This window comes from Quercus suber, unplaced genomic scaffold (genome assembly GCF_002906115.3).
Source record: "Quercus suber isolate HL8 unplaced genomic scaffold, Cork oak 2.0 scaffold_231, whole genome shotgun sequence".
In the NCBI taxonomy this organism is placed as follows: Eukaryota; Viridiplantae; Streptophyta; class Magnoliopsida; order Fagales; family Fagaceae; genus Quercus; species Quercus suber.
Window position 1 is genome coordinate 710,699 of NW_027069688.1, and position 22,525 is coordinate 733,223.

A 22,525-nucleotide genomic window follows, 5' to 3' on the forward strand; every position below is an offset into this window, starting at 1 on the left:
AACAAACGATAGAACTGTAAATTGTAGTATCACTATATTTTCGGTTTTGCATATTAGTTATAAAATACCACATGAGAGTGACTACTATTGACACCACCAAATGCATTAGCAAGATTTAAACCAAAATCGATTACTACAACAAATATACATAACCCATATTCCAATTTTATCACATAGCTAACAATCAAAATACAGTAAACAAAAAACAACCCAGATACAAAAATGAAAAACAAGGAGAACCCAATTGAAAAAACAGCGAAAAAAAGAAATGGGTCATCAACGGTACCAAAACAAAGAATCCCATTTAATGAAGTTGTTGCAAATGTCTCAATGATATGGGAATATAATTTAGGGCTTTGAAAAAATTTTGATTTTGGGACTTAAAGATAACTTGTATGTTTGATTCGGGAAAGGAGTAACTGAACAATGAGAAAGACGAGAAAAGCTACTGGGAAGAGCTGTACGCATGAGAGAGAGAGAGAGAGACAAACATGGAAAACAAAAAAGAAAAAAAAAAGCATTTGTTTTTAGTTGTTTGTGAAGAGGGTGTTTTGGGCTTTAAATAATGTGTCACCTAAGCGAAAATCATGTGCAAGTCATATACTATTAATTTCTGTCTAATTTAACGGTAAAAGTAACGTCGGGGTGCAAAGTGTGATAGTTTAGGGTGTAAAGTGTGTATTCGAATAGTTTAGGGTACAAAGTGTGTATTTGAATAGTTTAGAGTGGTAAAGTGTAATTTTTCCTAATAATAATAATAATCCAAGGAAGAGAGGCATTGTTTGATTTTAGTAACTTGACTTGCCTTTTAGAAGGAATAAGGAGAGATGGAAGTGCCTAATTTTGAGGGATATAGATAAGGGGATTGAATTAAAATAAATTAGCTAAACTTGAGAGAGAGAGAGAGAGAGAGAGTACTTTTTTAAATTGATCTAAAATTTAAGAGTGTTTAAATTAGTACTTATAAATATCTAGCCCTACTATTTAAACTTTCTAAACATATGAATTTGAGGGTATTTGGTATACAAAATTATGAAACCCAAATAGGGAAATACAGTTATTAGTAGTATAGATTACATATCTAAACCCTACCATTTAAACTTTCTAAACATATGAATTTAAAAGTATTCTGGTACACAAAATGATGAAACACAAACAGGAGAATCATGTTATTAGTAGTGTAGATAAGGGATTGAATTAAAATAAATTAGCTAAACTTAAGAGAGAGAGAGAGAGAGAGAGAGAGAGAGATACTTTTTAAATTGACCTAAAATTTAAGAGTGTTTAAATTAGTACTTTTAAATATCTAGCCCTACTGTTTAAACTTTCTAAACATATAAATTTGAGGATATTTTGGTATACAAAATGATAAAACCCAAATAGGAAAATACAGTTGTTAGTAGTATAGATTACATATCTAAACCCTACCATTTAAACTTTCTAAACATATGAATATAAGAGTATTCTGGTACACACAATGATGAAACTCAAACAGAAGAATCCTGTTATTAGTAGCATAGATTAGTATTATTATTTCTGAATAATAACTAGCATGATTTATTTCATGTTTCCTTCTCCGAAAATATTGTATCACTATATGTCTATACCTACATCTATATGTAGTATTCCCTCCGTCCCAAATTATTTGACTTGTATTCTATTTTGAAATGTCCCAAAATTATGTCATGTTTGAAAAGTCAAACACCATTAATTTATTAACATTCCCTTTATGCCCTTAATTTATTTGTGGGAGTGCTTTTTTAATTAAAAAAAAATTAAAAACCTAAATTTTGAAAATCCACTATACATGCCATCTTTATTCAAATTTAAAAAAAAAAAAAAAAAAAAAAAAAAAAAAAAAAAAACCTTCAACAAAGAAAAACAAAAGCTAAACATCTTAATCCATATACACATTCTTATTTAGTTTTTTTTTTTTCTCAAAAATAAAAAACCTTCAACAAAGAGCCATCTATAGAGGATACAAGAAATACGTACAAGAGCAAAGAAATTGGGGAAAATAGAGTAAAATAGAAGTTACTAAATATGAATGAAAACCATCTACTGGAGGTGAAGGATGGCTTTTTCCACAATATCACGATTACATCCAAGCTGAAGGGGAAGAGGACCATACTTCTCCAATATTTCTTTTCCCATATGCGGCAACTATAATTGGTTCCCCAAAATCTTTTATCACCTCAATCATGCATTGTTGCAAAGTTAAGAAAACGCGATTTAGGCTTTGTGATGGCAAATCGTGAAAAGCCTTTTCGATTGCATTGACTAAATCATCAATTGTTGAAAGTGCTTCTTGATGCTGCAATGATTGAATAGCTCTAAAAAATCCAAGATCCAAAACATTCATGTCTGGACTATTAGGCGGTTGACAGAATAAATCTATATTACATCCATCACTTGATGCAACTTCAAAAAATTCAGAGTTATTCGGGTCAATGTGAGGCTTAGCATTGTCTTGTTGAATGAATATGACATTCTTCGTATCATGTGGCCATTTGAAATCTATAATAACTTTGAAATTATTTAGCAATTGGCGCCAATACTAGAAATTTTTTTTTCTTAAATAATTTTTTAGACATTTGTTCAAGGGTAAGGTAGGAAATTTTTAACTTTTTTTTAAAAGATAAGGCCGTTAATGATATTTCTCTAAATAATTGAGTTTTCTCTAACTAAGCCAAACAATTTGGGACGAAGGGAGAAATAGATTTAACCAACAATTTCTATCAGTTCTATTTGAGCTTATTATTCAAATTGAACAAATTTTTGATTTTTTTTTAATTTAAAAAAATAAATTCCACTAAGTCCTCTTGTAATGGTCTAGACTCTAGATTCTAGACAATTATAAGGCAAAATTTTCCATATTGTACTCAAAATCGTCCATTGAAACTTGAAAGGGAAAGCAATTAATTAAGATATCTACGAGAATTTGTCAAATTTCGACAAAAATTCCCTCCACAACAGGTGACAACCTACAAGATGATTCTTCTCTTTTTGTTTCTGTAATCTTCTGCATAACTCATGTTATAGCGACGGTGGAAGTTGTGGAACCATCAAACTTCAAAACCTTCAATCACGCGAAATTTCGTTCTAAGGTTAAAATATAGCAAAATACTCCCAAATAAAAGGTGACCACTGACCAGCCAGGCTGATGACTCTCTTATCTTGAGTGTTGACTGTCATTAACAATATCCATTTATTATTCCCACAAAGAAACGACTCCTCACGCTACCAAGAACACTAAACCTATCCCTGCCTTAAAAAGTAATAGTAATACCAACCAAACTCAAAAAAATATGGAACCCACAAGGAGTTTCAGGTTGGAAAGAGGCTCTTCCATTAGGCTTGGAAGGTCATACAGCTCGGCCCTCGTACCAGAGAGTATAACTTCAGATTGCGATAGAATCACCGGCTACAAGAGGCTCTCGCAGTCTATGAGGGCAAGCATCAACGACAACGAGAACGAGTACGATACCATTGATGACACTACTACACGTAACAACAAGAGCAAAACATGGGGGATTCTGAGAAGGGTTTTCAGCTCAAGAAAAAGAGACGATGAGGCCGAGAAGGTGAAGAAAGAGATGAACAAGATGATGAAGAAGAAGAAGATGAAGAGCAAGTGGTCTTCGTGGCTTCCTGATTCAGAAAAGCGGTGGCCTGTGCAGGGATGGTGAATTGTAATAACGTGAAGAGGTAGAGGTTAAAAGGGTAAATTTGATTTGCAGAGTGCGTAGGGTTGAGACTTGAGACATCATCATGAGGAAGTTGTCAACGTTGGGATTACACGCGTAAGCCGTATTGTGTGGAAGAATCAATTGCATTAAAATTATTATGAGCTATCTTTGCTGATTAGTCGGTGGTTTTAATAATTTGTGCACAATAGGATTAGCATTCATTGATTTGCCAACTACTTGTTATTGTTTTTTGTTTGATTGTTTAATCTATTGATTTATTCCAAATTGTACACAAATTGTCAAATACCAACTTCTTTAATTTACAAATCTTTTCTAGCAGAAAGTACCGACTTCTTCTTCAAAATCAAGTTCGCCAACTCTAGTGCAGGCCAGAAAGGAACAGGTTGTAAATTGTTTTAAAAAAATAAAAGATGGGAATTTGTTAGCCTTTTAAACTTGCCTTTGGACATTACCTTTGGAAATGCGTGTATTTATTCAAGCCAACTATTTTATAGTAAAAAATAGTGAGAAATGTGATGGATCGTTTGGAGGCCCTTTATTATTTATAGTAATTTTTTCTCTAACATATAAATTATTGATTATTTTTTCTAAATATTATTTTGTCTGTGTTGAAGTAAATATTTGGTTTATGATTTTTTTTTTCCAGACAAGTAACTACTTGGTAATTGCTAGGCAAGCGCTCTACCTCTACCACATTATTGCCATTTGCCACATGTATAATACAATTGCATTGTTAATGCACATGTTCCAATCCACTGCAGGATACGCGTAGGGACTTGGGACCGTAGAATTCAAGACCAAGCACTTGGAGGCTGTTTAGATTGGCAATTTTCATAACTCAATTTTCAGTTTTCATTACTTAATTCTTAAAAATGGTGAGACCTATAGTAAAATACTCATTTGTTTGCACAATTTTTTTGCTTTTATAACTTTGTTTCTAATACTCAATTCTCTACTTTTTGAGTTATGAGTTATGGAAACTGAAAACAACTTTTCGCTGTTTTCAGTTTTCTGTTTTCAATAACAAACTTGTAAATAATATCACACAGCCAGTCCCACAGTCAGATTTTTGCCCCCTCTTTATGTTTTTTTTTTCTTTTCTTTTCTTTTTGTCTTTCACGGGTCTAGGACTGTCTGCTCCTCTTCTTCTTCTTCTTCTTCTTCTTCTTTCTTTTCACTTTTTGGGTCTGGTTCTTTTTATTTTTTTTTTTCTTCTTTTCTTTTCTATTCTCCTTTTCTTTTTTCTTTTTTTCTTCTCTTTTCACTTTCTGGGTGTGGTCCTTTTTTTCTTCTTCTTTCACTGGTTTCCATTGGTTGGGTTTTTTTTTTTTTTTTTTTTCACTGGGTTCGGGTTTCTGGGTTTCTTTTTTTTTTTTTTTTTTTTTTTGGTTGTTTCACTAAGTTCTTTTTTTGGCTGAGTTTCTTTTGTTCTTCACTAGGTTTCTGGGTTCAGTTCTTCTTCTTTTTTTCTTTTTTTCTTTCTTTCTTCTTCTTCTTTCACTAGATCGGTCTGTTCTTTTTTTCTTTTTTCACTGGTTGGTCTGTTCTGGGTTTCTTTTGTTTTCTGTTTTGTTTTTTGTTTTTTTTTTTTGCTTTTTTTCACTGGCTTCAGCGAGTATGGGTACTGAAAAAAAATAAAATAAAATAAAGCTGCATCGGGTGACAGGCCATGGGGCCCACAAATAGTGTGAAAAATATTGAGTGATGGAAAGTGAGTGATGGTGCCAAACCACCTTTGTATTTTAGAGTGATGAGTAATAAGTGATGAGTGATGGAAATTGAGTGATGAAAAATGGTGAACCAAACAGCCCCTTAGGGATCGTACAATTGCATCCTTCTTGCAAGGGATAATAACAAGCACTTAGTTTTGAAGTTTAAAAATAAGGTCAAAATGGGCATTTGTCCAATTCACCAAAACATTTCAGCAAAATGTTCCTGTTTTAAACTTGATTTTCTAAAAATCAAGTTATGTGAAATCAAATTTAAAAAAATAAAATAACATGGAACTCAATTTCCATGTAAAATTTCTCACATTACTCGATTTTCATCAAATCAAGTTTCAAAATGAGGGCATTTTGCTAAATAGTTTCAAAACATCGGCATTTTGCTACATTTTTTGGGCGAAATGGGCAAATGCCCATTTTAGCCTTAAAAATAATGATAAAACAAATAAATATGTGAAGTTAAATTAAATGTATAATGGATGGGGATAATAGTTAGGATTAGGATTTGCTTTGTTTCAAATTATAATTTGCTTGTAATTTGAATGGGAGTTAGTTCCTATTTTTTTAAGAGTGGTTAGAATGAGGACAGCTTCAACTTACGCTGAAAAATCAATGAGAGGTGAAACAGAAAATTAATCCAAAAGATATATTCTCCCTGTCAAGTTCAAGAGGCTAGTCACCAATAATGGAGTCATAAACCTTCCCTTGAGGGCCAACCGAAAGACAAAATGATATTATATGAACTCATATCACAAATGAATACATGCGTCACACACACACACACACAAAAGTTGATACATAGTTATGTTTTGCTTGAAAAGTTGAGCAAAGTTTTTATATTTTGTGTGAGATAACTAAATTAAAATTATAGAAAATTGGTCATTTATGTTTTATATGTAATATACCTTTAGTTTTATTTATGTGTTATGAGATAATTTTGTTTTAGTGAAACTGTTAAGCTTTTAAGCATTTGAATTTTACTTCAAAAAAGAAAAAGAAAAAAAAGGGAAGAATTCATTTATTTACCACTAACAAATTAATAGAATACACAGTCTATCTAAATAAATAAAAAAAACAATAAATTGAGCAACATATAACAAAGTAAATCACTACAACCAATTTGAATAAAAAAAAAAAAAACTAATTTCTTTTCCATTGTCTCATGTAATCTCACATTCATTTATATCTTAAAGATTAAAATATTAATTACTATAAAAATAAGAATAAAATAACAACAAATTGAAGAAGAAGAAGAAGAAGAAAATGTGAGATATAATTAGACACATTGAATACATGGTTTGAAAAATGCATTGTTAGAACTATGCTGACAAAATTTTAAGACTCCTTAGACAATATTTTAGTACTCATACCAAATAAGTATTTTATTTTAGATTGACAATGAATTTTATTTATCAGCATACCTGAAATATAATTGTGTTAGAATTACGAAAGAATAGTTATGTATTAACTATTAAGTATTGTTTTCAAAAAATAATGAATTTGAGTGGGAGTTTTTGTATCATTATTTTTACGAGATAATATAATTTTTTATCTTTTATTTTAAGTTCCATAAAATTCTTTTTTTTTTTTTTTCCAAAGGGGCCGATTAATATTTTCTTAATAATTCAAATTAGTAAAAAAATTAATTTTAACAAAAATAAGTATACAAATTATTTAAAAAATTTTGGGTCTAGGGGGAGCCATAGCTCCCCTTTGCCCGCAAGGTCAATGTAGCTCCATTATTGCAAGTTACCTCGAATTAATTAAATACGGTATACAATTGTTACACATAATAATAATAATAATAAGTGTAAACTTTTATTATATTATATACATATAAAGAAGGGCACTTCAAAAAAGACAAAAAATCACTATTACAACCTTTTTTTTTGGGTCCTTACCCTTGTCTATTTCAACTTTCTTCAAAATATGCTAAAAAGCCTTCCCACAAACAAATCCTGACAATCATCTACAAAGCTTCAAACTAATCTTCAATGATTCTAAGTTTCTTCCCCCTTTCTTCAAAGGTTCCGATTAATGTATGCCCTTAGAGCATATATTAATTATTTATTTTTAAAAAGTTTTTAAAGAGAATTAAAAAAGCTGTTCAAATAATTAATCATTTTTCCATGAAATTTTTTTAAAATAGTTTACTAATATATACTCTAAGAGCACACGTCAATAAAACCCTTCTTCAAAAAGCTTTCCCATAGACAAATTTTCCTCCTCAAATGGCAATTGACAAAACTTCAGAGTTCAAACCAGTCCTCAATGATTCTGAGTTGCCTCTTCAATGACTCTGAGTTGCCGCTCAAGATGGCGGGATCACATGTAAAGGTATACGAACTGAGCATTTAATTCCAAATGCCTCGTGAACGAAGTAACAAATTGAAATTCCCATTTCCCCTCATAATGTTAATAATGACCAGTTAGCTTATTTTCCTCAAATTCATTTTTTTTTAAATCTCACTTTATAGTAAATAAACAAATAAGTTACCTTCGTTGAAAATAAGCCAACTTATTTGCTTTAGAATCCCTTTTTTATCTCACTTCTCAGCAAATAAGGTAATAAAAAATGGAAAATAATAACAAGTGTCCTTAGAGCACTGATTAATAATCTATTTTAAGAAAGTTTTCATACATTTATATGAAAAATGAAAAAAAACTATCAAAATATTAATTACTTTCTTTTTTCATTTCTTATAAAAACTTTATTTAAATAGATTATTAATCAGTACCCATTATTTCTTATAAAATTTTTTTTAAAATAAATTATTAATCAGTACCCTAAAAACACTCGTTAACATTCTTCGTAAAGAATATAGGATATGACTTCCATTCAGTGTCCGTTGCAATTATGACTCCTGTTCATTTTCAGACACTCTGCACTAAACAGAAGCCACGCTCACACTACACAGATACCAACATTCAATTGGAATTTATAATCCGACAACAAAGACATTGTGCACTCCAACGCAACAATTTTGTAATGTTACTAGAATTCTTAAAATCACGTTAATTTTTTATTATAAAAAGAGTTGCACGTTCACAAGATTTTACGATTTTAAAAAATAAATTCACTAATTATAAAAACTTAATTATTCTAATATTTTTCAAAATAATATTTTTTTCACGTTATTTTTTAAAAAACATTGATCACATTAATCAGCTCATCTTTAACGAGAGACGTATAAGACTTTTAACACAACAAAATTATACAGAACAAATAAAAAAGTCGGACGTTTTCAAGGGAGTTCCAAATACGTTTTCAAAATGGTCGAAAAACAACATTAACCGAGCTACATTTTATAATGTTTCTTGATGAAGCAGATCCGGGTGGACTCGAACCACCATCTGCTCGAAGCCAATGGCTGAGCGCTCTACCGTTTTGAGCTACAGATCTAGAAATATTTGACTGAATGCCGACATATCACCCATTTCTTTTATTAATGCTTTCTTTAAAATCTTAAAATACGCAATATCGTTACCTAGTAAAATAAAATAGCCGTTTTCTATAATAAAAATAGGTGTTAAGACAGGAGAGGCGCCCTTGCCCAACATATAACTTACAAAATTTACCGAACTCATTATAATTTAACCAATTTCGCCCTAAAGATTTCAGATATTCTGTGCATTCCATTTTGTAGATTAATTAAATTTAATTTAAACAATATCCCACAAATAACAATACAGATTAATTAGGAACAAGATTTCTAAAAGTACCCTTTAAAAACTTTGACAGGCAGTTAGAATATCAGTTTCTTCCATGTTACCATTTGTAACAAGTAACGCAGAACTAAAACCATAAAGTTAAAAAATTACATCATAAATTTTACACTTCGAAATATAATGGTCACAAACTACATAAGGTTTTTTACAAGTCAATCCTAAAACTTTAAATAAATAAAGAAACGAAAAAAGAGACTAAAAATCTTTTGATTCAGAATTAATTAATTTAATTTAAACAATATCCCACAAATAACTATACAGATTAATTTGGAACAAGATTTCTAGAAGTACCCTTTAAAACCTCTGACAAGCAGTTAGAATATCAGTTTCTTCCACGTTACTATTTGTAAAAAATAACGATGGATTAAAACCATAAGGTTAAATAATTACATCATAAATTTTACACTTCAAAATATAATGGTCACAAACCACATAAGGTTTTTTACAAGTCAATCCTAAAACTTTAAATAAATAAAAAAAAGGAAAAAAGAGATTAAAAATCTTTTGATTCAGAATTAATGTACATGAAATAAATAATATAACCCGTATCTTAAAACATTTAGTTGGAGTTCGGTTGAACTTCAAATTATACCAATTAATTGATTTTGTGGTACAGTTTTTCGGAGGCCAAAGTCGGAAAATTATCTGTTTAATTGTGTAGCTTACAAAATTATCCTTAATTCCATTTCAGAAACCATAACCATTTAATTTTTCAAATATTTAAATTTAGTAGTTAAAATACTGTAAAACCTCAAAACCTAAAAGTCAGATTTATCATAAATGTAAAAACAGAATTCATGTGAGAGCCTTTCTAGACACCAATTTTTTAAAGTAGCATCGTCAGTAAGAAATACAGTATGAAACATGAGAATTAGTGGTATTTGATACATGCACTTAAAAATTAAAAACAATGTAAAGATACATGTCAATAAAAAAAAATATGTAAAACTACATATATTATTGTTTAAAAATTAAAAACTATGTTTGGTATGGATGTACCAAACGGGTTCTTAATCATCACCCACATTTACTTTTCTTCCTTTCTAAAATTGTTTCACCCAAACTTTTCATTGCCTAACTCTCCAAATCTCTCTTTGAATTTCATTGCCTAACTTTCCAAATATCTATTTGAAAACACTGCAAAAACAACTTTAAAATTACGCACACCCCAAAGGAGTATGAGCACATTTAAAAATTATTTAAAAATTATTTTGATTGTGATATAATATTTCAAATTTAATGTCCCCACTATAACTATCGCCAAAACCAAGTCACCAATGGGCCCAAATTTATCATTCAACCAACAAAAAGACTTTTTACAGTTAGATCCGATCTGCTTGACATTTCATGCAGGTGAAAATAAATGGTGTATTTTCTTCGTAAAAGAAACATACTAGCTTTATTTCATTGATTTGACAAATCCTGTCAACTTTCTATACGTTTTAATAATATATATAGATCACTCTTAAATATATATATATATATATACATATAGATATGTTTTCTACTATCATTGCTTTTCAAACTTATTGCAACTTGTTGGTAGTACAAGAATATGTATACAATCCTAAAACCACAGGGGTGGGGGAAAATTAACTTGGATGTTCCTGAACCACACATCCACACATATATACAAAATACAGGGATATTGAGATATTTCAACAATGCAAGATAACTGGGTAAAAACTATTAAAGGAAGATAAATAAACGACATCAGCTATAATACTACTGTCTAGCTTATTAAGTACATGGTAATGAAGAAAAAATAGAGCATGAACACAGAAAACGTATAAATGAAATAATTTGATCATTAATCACAATTGAGTCACCTCAGATAACTGGATATGGATCTTCAGTAAACCTTTCTGCAAGCAGAAATGCCGAATGAACCGCCTGTAAACACTTGTCATCTCCAAACAGCAGAGGGGCGTGTGCTGCAATGTCTTGATCAACAAAATGATGAAACCACCCACCCCAACATACCCTGATAACCTTAAGCAAAGAATAAAACTTGGGCACAATTCTTAAAGAATAGTGCCTAAGTTTTATTCGTAGCTTAGCTTAACATTATTAGACTACAATTTCCACTTCTATAGCCATCCCAGTTCATAACATACCGGGTACATCTCACTAAAACCACCACAAATACACAAACTTGTCTGTTTGTACAATCAAACTGATTTGAAGCTACAGTAAAAATAAGAAGTGAAGAATTGTGCAAATAATGGAACAACAAACATTTCCTCAAATATATAAGAATAATTACAGCCCATTGCAAACTTTGCGGCAATGAATTTTTCTATCAAAGTTAACATTATCATCTGCCACTTGAAATAGCACAACAATTGAATCCAACACTTATATTATAAAATTAACTGCTATTTGACACTAGATAACATTTCAAAGTAAAAAAGGCAGTGCAAATTGCTTGGACGGACCATTTCAGGGCATTAATGGTTGTAAAGGCTTCCATGGACATTTATGCTAAGTTTTAGCGCTGGACAGTCCTTTATAGAAAATGGTACTAACTTTCAACCGTTAAAAAGTAGATAAATCCGCTAATAATCATACAAATTTAAGTTTGGGTGCTGGACCCAAAGCACTTTACAGAATATGGTAATTCCTTTTAAGTGTTCAAAAGTATATACAAACCACAAATATTCAATTTGAAATTCTGGTGCTGTACCCAAAGGGCCATTTTTAGAAAATGGTAGTTAACAATTAAACATACATATTTCTGGCCATTCATAGAATATGCTGAAGTTTTAGTAATATTCGTCAGTGGAAACTTGGAATAAAAAATTAGTAGCATGTGAAATTGAAGGAAGATAGTTTGTGTAAAAGTAGTGTACCTTTAAACCTGGCAGGATAAGCCAGCCCGATGCAGATCAAGACGGTGTTATGGCTCGGATAGTCTGTGTATCATATTCAGATATGCACGATCAAGATGGATGGAAAATTTGAAGAGCAGAACAAAAAACAATAAAGACTCAGCGCACCACAGAGAGAGAAAGAGACCCCGGGCAAATCCCCGTGCGGTCTCTCTCTCTCAAGACACAAAAATCAAAATTTTTATTAAGAGATGGGTTGACCTGCCATGCAAGCGCACCTGTCATGGCAAAGGTCGAAACAATTATAAATCTATCGATCAATCAGGGACTCAGGCCCCCTGGAATTAGGCCTTCCCTGATTACTTACACATAGTATAGGGACTTTCCACTTAGCGATTACTACATCACAAAGCCTTGCTTAACCATCATCATCATCATCATCGCATACAAAGAGTATAGAGAAAAAATCATATGCTCCATAGAGTGGATCGATTAGCCTCAAGATCTCAGCCAGTTGTGTAGATCTGGTACATAACGAACAGCCAGCCATAGATGAGCTTCTTCTCCTCGAGCAGTCCGTGAATCCCATGGCACTCGGTCGTAATCGCAGGCTTCCGGTGAATATCAAAGGCTAGAAGAATCGAATCGAACATGAATTAAGCTTCATAGCTCAGAAACGAATGGATCTACAGATGATGTGAAAGCGAAGAATCATAAAGAAAAACTTACCTTAAATACAGCTTTATGGAAATCTGCAAGGCGGAGGAAGCAACGGCTATTACAGATCGAAATGAAATAAAGAATCTAGAGGCGGAAGAAACAATAAGCTAAAGAAATGAAAGAGAGAGGAGGCTGGGATGAGAGGAAGAATGAGAGGAGAAACCTAACTTTATAGATGGGGATTGAAGGATGGACGGTTGAGATGAACGACTTTAAAGGAGAGCAACGGCTATAATAGAAGATACGTGGGAAAGGCATCGCCTTACTTTTCGTGATGCTGTGCGGTCGGTATATATTTAGATAAAGTCGACAACTACTTGCACATGACAAGGAGCTATGAGCTGGCTACCATTCAAATTCAAAGGTAGGTGGTGGATGTTGACACGTCAATGTGCGTTGTTCCTACGCAATTTGGAAATTTATTCCAAAATTGACGACTGACCTCGTGAAACACGGCACTCCATCCCCTGGGCCCGCCAGATAAAGCCCGCACCAGCTGTATCTTTATCTATCATCAAATCAACCTAAATAAATGTTTAGCCCAAAAAAACCAATCTAAATAAATAAAATAAGGTTTTTAATGTATATCCTTATTCCATAGTTCGAACTAAAGGCACATTTGGTAAAAATTACGACACGAATTATAATTTTTATTTCTAATTATAAAATACGTTAAAATATAATAATTAAATATATTTATTAATTTGATTGTGAGTTATAACATTATAATGAAACTTAACATTTATTTTAAGAAATATCTTATTCATACAATTATGTTTCCTTAAAAATTACTACTTTTTAATTTAAAAGAAATATGTGTTATTTTTAATGATTTTTTATTTAAAAGAAATATGTGTTATTTTTATTGATTTGTTTTATTTGAAAATATATTAAGTTTTGAAATTATTGCACTTACTAAAAAATAACTAATACAACCTTTTAAAAATGAATAATTATTCCTCATTTTTCACATCAAAAAAAAAAAATATTCCTCATTTTGAATAATAACTATTCATAAGAAATTACTTTTCCTTGTAATAAAAATATAGCCAAATTAAAGAATAACTAAATCATAGAAATAACTATTACATTACAATGCCAATTATAACCTATCAAACATGTCCTAAAAATTTAGCTATTAGACAACACAAAAATTTACTTTATCTATTTTATCTACTTACTTTACAAAACATACTGCAGTAGTTGATCTATTTTAACTTTCAACACAATAAAATAATATAATCATCACTATAAAATAATATATCCATTACAATAAAATAATATATCACTACAATAAACAACAATCACAATCACCCGCAACCGCTATTGTTGCCACGACCGCCGCCGACTTTTCTATTGTCACCACCACTGCAACCACTACCACCGCCACCACAATAATTTTTTTTAATCCCAAATTATATACATATATATATATATATATACACACATACAATTATTTTTTCGAGCCAAAAACAACTTCTAATATCTTAACAACTAAACTTATTATGAAATTATTGTAAAATATTATACAAGAAACTTTTATTATATAAAATATTAACTCAAGAAAAAATTTTAAAAAAATCTTAAAAAGAATTCTTTTCTTTTATTTTTCTCTTAATTCACCTGCCAGCCATCACTCTCATGTCTTATCTCATCCACTTTTAAAACATAATGCTTCACTTTCCAATGTTTATTTCGCACCACAAGCCCTTAAAAAAATATCCACTCCATAATAATATAATACACTTTCTTCTCTCCTTTTTCATTGTTCTACTTCAACTATTTGTTTCCTTCTTCCCTGTTAAAACCATTCTTCTTTTTCTTTCCTTCAGTATACAAGCTTACGCAACACGAGAGTACAAACAGATGAGTCTATAGTATTCATTTTGTAAAAGTTCTTTCACTTTTCCTCTCTCAGTTCGCTCTCTCTTTTCCATCACTGAAAGAAAGACGGAAAAAGAAAAAGAAAAACTAAGCTTCATGCCGACCGAAACGGTGAGGATGATGGATGAATCAAAGGTTAGAGTTTGACGAGGAGGATGATGGGCGAGAGATTGAGAGAGAGGTGAGAGTTTTGTTTTTGAAAAAGAGAGAATGAGTGAAACGAAGGAGGAAAAAAAGAAAGAAATATTATTTTAATAAAAGTTGGAAATAAAAAATATTATTTGTTTTTAGCTTTGAGCTTCAGTGCATAGCCGTAGCAAGTAGCTAAAAATTTTAGCCAGAGTAATACTTTTTTGTGTTTTGGTGTAGCTAAAGAAAATTTAGCTACACTACTGTGAGGGCTCTTAAAAGCCATTTAAAGAATCCTTTTTTTTTAATTGAGAAAATGAAAAACTTTTTTAATAGGCTTTTCAAATATAAATAGTTTTCAAAATTAAATGGTTAAGACCTCTAAAGTAAAATAAAATTAATCAACATTTTCTTAAGAGAATTTCACAGTTTCTGTTGATAACTTTTTATTATTAAACTAAGACATCAATTAAATTTTAATGTAAGCTAAAGAGGCCACAGCAACCTTAACTTTTTGCAACTTTCAACCATATATATACACCACAAAAGAAGGGGGGGGGGGGGGTAAGTTACAAATATGAGAAAATGCCAACTAAGGCCATGTAACACTACAGAAATGGGAAAATGCCATATGATTACAGGATTGGCTATGTTCCTAATACCGGATTACTAAGGGATTTTGTAAGAGGAGGTTTTATGAATGACTGGAACCAAGCTTGCCTTGGACTGGAACTGAAGCTTCCTTTTATAAACTGGAGGGAGCTTAGGATCCTCTGGTGATTGCCGAGAATTCTGGAAGGTGAATTGCTTTTACTGAAGGTGAATGCTTTTCCACCGAAAGCAAATGGGAATCCTGGCCAGGGTTCTTTGCCTGACTAGGTAGGCTAGGGGAAGACTGTTTAGAGATTCTGTAAGAAGTCACGGGTAAGGAAGTCAGGAATGTCGTTTTGGTTTCCTTCTAGACTCTCTTTGATGGGGCTATGGGACGTAAATCATACTCAGTACAAAAGCTTCCTGCATCGTACTTGGCTTTTCCGCTAATCTTCATATCAATGCACATATTTAGGCATTCCCTGCGAATGACACTAAATATATCTCCATAGGTTAGGTTGTCATAATCTATGACTCCTAAAGGATTGCTAAGGGTTAGCAAAATCTTATTGGCGAAAAGACTAGGTAGACCATTAATAAACTTCTCCTTCCAAAATGGAGAGTTACAATCGTCTCTAAGCATGACTCTGGCGATGAAGACATCTTTATACCATTTGAAGTCACTGAGGGTAGGACACTTGAGGTTAAATAACTGGTCATGTATCCTAGCTGTTTTGTCCTTAGTTTGAAGTCTAGGGTTGGCTGACTCATCAAAGATGTTTTCTACTTCTTCATCATCTACTTCCTTCTTAACTTTGGTAAACCTATTGAGTACTTCCTCAAAGTTGATTGGAGATTTAGAGGACTTGGGTTTGGGTTCCTTGGTCTCTCTGACTAAGGTTTTCTGTAACTTGCTAAGGTACTGAGCCTTAACAATTGGGTCTTCCACCTTTTCTATTAGGTCAAGGAGAAGCTCTTGCAATTTCTGAGGAGTGGGTGAGGCCATCTGACTACAAGATTACAAAGGGATTCTGAAAGAAGGAGATAAACTCTTGTAATTTATGAGTGGGCTCTCTTAAGGACCTACTTCAAAATGGAGCCTTTTCTCCCTTAAATAGACAGGAGAAAGCTTTGGATCCTTCTAAGATTACCGATAATCACGGATGGTGAAAGCAAACAAGAATCCTGGAAAGGACACTACTAAAACTATTCATGAAAAAGTATCTTGTCTGTATATAAGATGTTGAAATGCTTTTACTATTCATAAAAAGTAACTTGTCCATATATTCCAATTGCTTTCGGTGGAAAAAGTTTTCAACTAGCGTAAATGCATTTCACCATCCATTATTTATATATAAAATTACTATTCACGAATAATTCCAACAATTATTATTTGAGAATCTTGGAAAGGACACTGCCGAAACTATTCATGAATAATAACTTGGAAATGCTTTTAATAAAAGTGAAAACTCGTTTATCAAAAAATATAAAGTGAAAACTGTTTTCCACCAAAAGCAAACTAGAATTTTGGAAAGGACGCTTCTGAAACAATTTGTAAATAGTAACTTATATATATATATATATAATTTTCAACTGATAAAAAAATGCACAAATTATAGAAAAATATAATTATTAGCCTCAAAAATTTTAGAATTTAGACCTTTTAACTCCCCAGTCCTTTTGAATTAGTCCTTAACACAAGTTTTATACATTATATCTTATACATTGTGTAATTATTTGGGTTTTAGATAGCTCCTAAATAATTTTTTTATATTTAGCTTGACCCCAAAAATACTTTTGGCTCTGCCATTGGGTGTAGATAGCTACTAAATAACTTTTTTATATTTAGCTTGAACCCTAGATGGCTACTAAATAACTTTTTTAAATTTAGCTTGACCCCCGGAAAAATGTTTTGGCTCCACCATAAGATGTAGGCAATAGTTGAACCCTCAGTCTCATGTTCAGTCATCAAACTCTACCTGAGCTTTTTTTTTTTTTTTTTTAATTGTGTAAAAGCTAAAACATAAATTCCTAACATAAATCATTCCTTTTTACGTACTTAAATGTGAAAAAAGAGCCAAAGAGCCTTATTCACCATTAAATTATTTAATAACCAAGAAAGTGATACTTCAAAAACATTTTCAAAACAAATCATAATTGATAATTGTCATTGGTCTAAATATAAATGTACTACTAAAGTTACTTTTTTGGTTACCAATAACAACTTGCAACAACCTAACCCTTATAATTTGCTATGAGTGACAAGGCTAAACCATTAATTCCAAAACTAATCATTTCCTTTGTTTTGGAACTTAAATGTGAAAAAAGAGTCAGAATCTTATATCACAATTAACTCACCTCTAGATGTTTTCAAAAGATACATCCAAGGTTCCCTCTCCCGTTGTAGAAAGTCCCTAATATAGCAATTCAAAGTCAAGTCTCAACTGAAGTGTTTTCCCACCCAAACCTATCACAAAATTACAACCAACACCCAAACCTACCCACTACCCACGGCTACCGATCAGCCCATAGACTCCACACTTAGCCACCAAAAACCACCACCAACAACAAAAACGAACCTAGTCAATTTTAAGCACAATAATTATTTTAATTTGAGCCCTACCATAGGATTATCTCCTACAACTTGCCAAAAATTGTTCTATTTTCCTTCGGTCAAGTGTTAGCTTCAAGATCCTTCTTCAGTCAACTCCTCAACCCAAATCCAATAATAATCGATGTTGAAGACAATACCAATATATGTGTATTTTTCTATTTTTCTATTTAAGTGTCTTATGAGTAACTACCTCCATTTTTTTTTTTTTTTTTTGGTAAAAGAAAATAGGGGTTAGTTAGGTTATGCCAACCCCCAAGCAAGGCACTAACGTTAAAAGCTCAAGGGCCAGCCCGTGTGGATGCCTACCAACGGACTCCTATTAGCAGCTAGACTCGATCCTAAGTGGGACCTTACCAACTAAGCCAAGCCCGTTGGCAACTAACTCCAAGTTATAAATTTGAAAGAACTCCCAACCAAAAATATTTGTAGGAGACACCAATTTTTTATCCAAGGGAAGGAACCTATATGAAAGGCTGAAGGTAATTAAATAAAAAGGCAGACTGCTTTATTAGTTTGAATGTATGAATTAAATAATTGACAACCAACCTATGTTAATGGTGTTGGTCCAAGTCTCCAACCCACCTTCAAATAAATACATTGCAAAAGACAGCCATTCTTACTCCCACATTATTCATCCCCTCCCCCTCCAAACTTCCATCACAACTACATATAAGCAAAATGAGAATTCTCATAACAAAACTCTGTTAACCCATAAATTATATAATTACATGACTGCTTTGAACAAAAACTGTAATCTATTTTCCTCCCCTGGAACAAAAAAATGAAAGGTACCACCAATCCAACCTTACTCCACCAAATGAAAACTTCAAAAAACAAGAAAACAACCAGCCATATGTTAGCAGCTAATTTATTCATTAGCCTTTCATGCTACTTGAAAGGTAGCAAACAAGTCTTTACAAAGTATAATTACATTCCATCTTGACAAACAGAACATAATAATCCGATTTAAAATTAAAAATATCATCTATCACAAACTACTATTCTCATGAAATCTAATTATAAAAAATATTTATAAAATTAAAAGATTCTTATGAAATCTCAATCATCTATCACAAACTACTTTACAGTGATTGAATTCAAATAGACTTTTTTTTTTTTAATTGAAACCATTTGCCCTTTTCAGTCTTGTGCCTTTGTGCATATTTTTTATTAGTGAAACATTCATCCACTGGCACCAATGAAAAAAATAAAAATACCAACTTTAGCTTAAAATAATATGTTTTTTAAATCATTAAATAACAGTGTTGAAGCAAAAAATAAAAATGTCAACACAAAAATAGAATGAGATTAATACTTTCATGTCTGTTTGGCTAGAGCTATAAGCTTTTTCGTACTTGTATGCAAACACACTTTCAACAAAACACTAAATAAAATTTTTTCCCAAACGAACACTGATTCAACAGTTCGCACAAGAAAAAGATATTGGTAAGAAATATAATACTGCGGAAGAATAGTGGATCAACAAAAGCTTATAAGTTATAACAAAAAAACTAGATTACAACAAAACTGCAATTATAAATTGATAAAAAAATAAAATAAAAAATAAAAAAAAAATGTCACAGTAGTCATAACAGCTAAAATAGCTGTAAAAGATACATAATAGATTGAAACTAAAGACCAATGGATCAACAAAAGCTTATAAGTTATAACAAAATAACTATATTTCAACATAATTACAATTATAAATTGATAAAATTTAAAATGAAATAAAAAAATAAAAAAATAAAAAAAACGTTATGGTAGTCATATAAGGGTTATAATGGCTGTAAAAGATTACTATAAATCATAAGAAAAGGTACAAATTGCCAATAATATAAGTGCTATAATGGCCGTAAAAGATACATAATAATAGATCAAAACTGAAGACCAAGAAATTGAAAGTACCTACAACCAACTGTATTCCCAGAATTAATAATGAATAGATTGAAGAAGTTGAATGAATAGACTGTGGAATTTGTATCATTAGAAAGGATGCAAAGCAAATTGCCAATGGTTGTAACGGCTACAATGACCATAGGTATACATGACAGATCAAAACTGAATGACAAGGTTCAAAAATGCTAGTATTTATAGATTATACTATCATCACCTCAAACATTGAATAGCATATAGAGCTTACTTGGGGATCTTCTGCAACTGTCAAAACACCATCAAATATGATGGCAACAACCTCATGCTGCTTCCACATTCAGCCTCGCCACAGCCCACAAAAAGACTCAAATACAGCAGTATAATTGATGCTCTCCAACAATAGCAAAATGCAGTGAAAGGCCACCAAGTACATAATGAGTCATCCTTGCAAGATGACAAGTAGTTTACACAAAGATGCAATCAAGCAGTCCATATTGGACTCCATGATATATTGATATACAAGCGAAGCAAAAGAACCGCATGCCCCAGTGCTATAAAGAGTAAATAAATATATTTGCAAGAAATATTGGCGGAGCCAGCCTTTGCAAGGCAAACATTGCACATTACATCTGAAATTTGTTCAATTAATTTGCTGGTATTGCTGCCAATTAGGCCTTAACAAATTATCATCAGTACTCCGCATATCATTGAGGAACCACATCTTTAAAAGGAGAGAAATAGTTTTAAGTTGATACATGACTGATAATGCAGTATTGTTGCAGAAAATTGTCCAAACATATATCTATTGAAACCAACATAAATTTGAAAGAATCCTCATGATCTTCAACAACAACAGTGCAAGATATCTCTCAATAAACAGTCATTAAAGAATTGAAACACGGCTGCTATGCTTTAGGGCATTGGAGATCAAATAATCAATTGATACACTAACATGCAACACTACTTTTCTTTGGGCAAAATTAGATTCTCCAATATTAATCGGGAAACCATTGCTAACTTTGAGGTACGACAAAAAAAACCCAGAACATAAAACACAATTGTTGAATTGATGAACTTCTTTTATAGCAAATTGCCAATGACAGTATTTACAATAAATATTATTTATTTTTATTTTTATTTTCATTTCCAACTTTTCAGATAGACTGACATGCATCAACCCATACCTACGGTACCTATGGTGCCCGATCCATTATGATTGCTTTTTATGGCATTTGAACCCAACATGCAAATTTATTTCAGTTTTTACTTAGTAGAACTAACTAATAATTTTAACTAAATGAAACTGTCTCTGCAGCACTTGTATCCAGTCTTAGCAAATAGTAAAAGTATTATCCTGCACTCCTACCCTAAGTTGAAAGTATTGACTGGTGTCGTTGCAACTAGAAGGAATTTAATAGAGTATACCTCAAGGCCACGCGAGTAGTGAATCAATTGCTGATGTTGCTAAGCTCATCCTGTGGTAGTAGTAGTAGTCATTGGAGTCGCGAACTTAATTAGAAAAGAAATAGCAGGAAGGGAAGGGAAGGACACGGCACACACACCAGAGTGGGAGAGACCCCGGGCAAACTCCCCGTGCGATCTCTCCCCCAAAGCCAAAAACACATCAATTTTTTTATTATGTTTTTTTTTTTGTGACCTGCCAAGCAAGCGCACCCGTCATGGCAAAGGTCGGATGACAAAGATCAATCAGAACTATTTAGCCCTCTCTCAACTCGGGCCTTTCGTTCCGATCTATCTTATACATCCCTTTACAATTTTTTTTTCCAACTCCCAATATCCCTCTCTGCTTTCCCATTCATAAATATTTACATAACACACTGACACAGCCCAACAACAATTGAGTCGTTCTCATATTGGTGTCGTATGTATGCCCTCAGATCCAGCAGTTTAGGCGAATTGGGAATTGAATAGAAATCTGATTCCGGATTGAAAGGCAGCTCATCGATTGCGCCGTGCGTGCCTGATACATAAATTTGAAATCCCTGCAACGATCTTAGACAAACCACGACGACTTTCCATGTCGTGCTGTGTTCGCAAAAATAGCAAACAGGAAAACATTCCAGGGTTGATAAATTTCAGTAATAGTAAATAATCAGAGTAACAAACCTTGTAATCGAAACCATAGCGGATCCATTAAAAGCTAGGCGAGTATGTGAGAGATCTGAGAAAACAAATAATAGAGCTGATTATGAATCAGAAACTAGCCGAAGGATTAGCAATCCAAGGCTCACACAACTAATTATCAACATCAGATTGTGGTGGATTTGAATTCAAACCTTGAATTAGCTCTCTCAGCCAAACCAGAACATCTGAAGGTTCAGCTGGTTTAAGCTGTTGAAGCGGCCATCTACTTGTAGCTCTCAGGGCGATCGAGCTGAATCCAAGAACAAAACGCGTGGCAGAGAAGCCACGCAGAATAGATCTGGATGAGAAACATCGCAGAGAGAAGAGAGGAAGGTAGGCAAGAGAGGCCTTCAGATTCCATGAATGAATGGTTTAGAGATGCACACCCCATTGTTTATATATGAGAACGGTTACAAGGTGGACGGGTGAGATTGAATATGGTTTTGGAGATGGACGGCTATTATGTGACCACGTATGTTGGTCGATGACTTTGTTTGCGTATTTATTGGTGTCGCGACTCGTGGGTATTTTCCATGCTGGCTACAGGTCAATTTTCTATAGCGTTGTCGATAAGCA

General features: G+C 32.3%; 1 long non-coding RNA gene across 8 annotated transcripts; it reads right to left on the reverse strand.

Annotated features, from left to right (window-relative positions):
- Positions 1–10,661: 10,661 nt before the first annotated feature.
- Positions 10,662–22,334, reverse strand: LOC111988878 (uncharacterized). 8 transcript variants are annotated; one of them, XR_010631641.1, is made up of 5 exons: positions 22,102–22,334; positions 21,932–21,986; positions 20,073–21,785; positions 12,724–13,222; positions 10,662–12,625 (listed from the first exon to the last, which is right to left on the reverse strand). It is a non-coding gene; the product is annotated as an uncharacterized LOC111988878 (long non-coding RNA). The 8 variants fall into 8 exon arrangements; XR_010631640.1 differs by having other exon boundaries at positions 20,073–21,807; XR_010631643.1 differs by having other exon boundaries at positions 21,932–22,007.
- Between the last annotated feature and the right edge of the window lie 191 nt (positions 22,335–22,525).